The 1,749-nt window shown below is 41.3% G+C and overlaps 1 non-coding gene across 1 annotated transcript; it reads right to left on the reverse strand.

Moving 5' to 3' along the window:
- Nucleotides 1-1,455: 1,455 nt before the first annotated feature.
- On the reverse strand, nucleotides 1,456-1,529 carry trnat-agu (transfer RNA threonine (anticodon AGU)). Its single transcript has one exon. It is a non-coding gene; the product is annotated as a tRNA-Thr (tRNA).
- Nucleotides 1,530-1,749: the final 220 nt, after the last annotated feature.

A 1,749-nucleotide genomic window follows, 5' to 3' on the forward strand; every position in this document is an offset into this window, starting at 1 on the left:
CAAATAACAGAGAATTTCACCAAAAAGGGAGATTAAATGCTGTCGAAACCTTGGATCGAAGGATGCCCCAACAGATCACCTGTTTAACTGTCTCCTCACTGGGGGATTTCAATCAGTGAACAATATTATTCACTACCTTTTTTTTGTTAAATGAACCCAGAACTGTCACTTGGAGTCAATATCTGCATTTCGACTCCTGAATATTTTCTGGACACATTTCCTGCTGAAAGAACTAAGAACTCTTTTCTAATTTACACAATACTATATACACATTCATCAAACCTCTTAAGCTAGCATCCTTGGTGTTGCTCTCTCTTCTCCCAAACCTCATCTCATGTGACTGTTACATCATCACTCTGACAGTGGGAGGGGTTGATCCCACTAGCTTCAGCATTAACCCTTTACATCCTTATACTACACTGTCTGTCCAAACAAATGGGTGGAGGGAACTTCCTTCATTTACTCAAACACCAACAGCTGCCACTTGAAAATCAACTCAAAGCCATCAGAGAGAGAGGGAGAGAGAGTGTCAGAGAACTTCCTGCATCCAGTCCTGACCCTGTCACACTCAGCAGCTGCTCACCCAGACCCCACTCTCATCAACACTGAACATTGTTACAGAGACCCTTCAAATAATGTTTATAAAAGGCGGAAAAATTCAAAGTTCATCGCAGCCGGATTGAATGGAACAAAGTTTAATATCTTCTCACCGTCTCTCAATACCCACGAGACATAGGTTTTCTTATTTGGTTCCTTTGATTTTTCTTGTTCCTGATTGACAAATATTCCAAACCTCGGATCAACCCTCCCACTTGTGTCATGTCCCAGTCTCGGTTGAAAGCAACACATAACGACACAAACACTCTGAAACATACAACGTGGTCACACTTTCCTTCAGTGAGATTAATGTCGAGCTGTTTTCCAGATTGAATGTAACTGTGAACAAATTTGTAGCTTTGTCTTTCAACACACCATTGACATATTGTTTGCCTTTGCTCCGTGACCTTTTGGTCAGCTATGTGGCCTGGTCCAATCTGCACCTTCTCCTTTGTTATCTCTTGCCCAACCCCCACCTCACTTGTTTATAATCTGTGACTTTTCTAATATTTGTCAGTTCCGAAGAAGGGTCACTGACCCGAAACGTTAACTCTGCTTCTCTTTCCACAGATGCTGCCAGACCTGCTGAGTGAATCCAGCATTTCTTGTTTTTGTTTCAGATTTCCAGCATCCGCAGTATTTTGCTTTTATTTGTATCAAAGAAGTTGCCTTTGGCGTATCAGCACTGAGTTTCTGGATAAGGACGAACAGCCATTCCCAACTCACATCCTTCACAAAGGCTGTTTTCCCCTGTGACTGAAATTCATCATGTAATTTGAATTCCAAGTTCAAGTTCACAAATCAGAGATGTAAATGATTGAGAAGGAAACTTCTCAAGCATATCACAAATGTGAAATAAGGCTCTTCTGGGAGTTGAACCCAGGCTCTTCTGTTTACTAGACAGGTGCTTTAACCAACTAAGCTACAGAGTCAAATCACAAACGCTTGTTTAGCTGAAATCAGAGGAGGATCTGTTTATTCTCATCACACTTCTCCACTGGTCACAACATATATTAACTTTTCCTACTTACTGATACAGTCATATACTCTATTTTTCCCAAAACTGAGAATGGAGGTGGAGGGGCGACATGATAGAGGTTGACAAAGTTATGAGTGGCAGAGACAGAGTGAATAGTCAGAAGCTTTTTCACA

Source organism: Heterodontus francisci, unplaced genomic scaffold (genome assembly GCF_036365525.1).
Source record: "Heterodontus francisci isolate sHetFra1 unplaced genomic scaffold, sHetFra1.hap1 HAP1_SCAFFOLD_58, whole genome shotgun sequence".
Taxonomy (NCBI): domain Eukaryota; kingdom Metazoa; phylum Chordata; class Chondrichthyes; order Heterodontiformes; family Heterodontidae; genus Heterodontus; species Heterodontus francisci.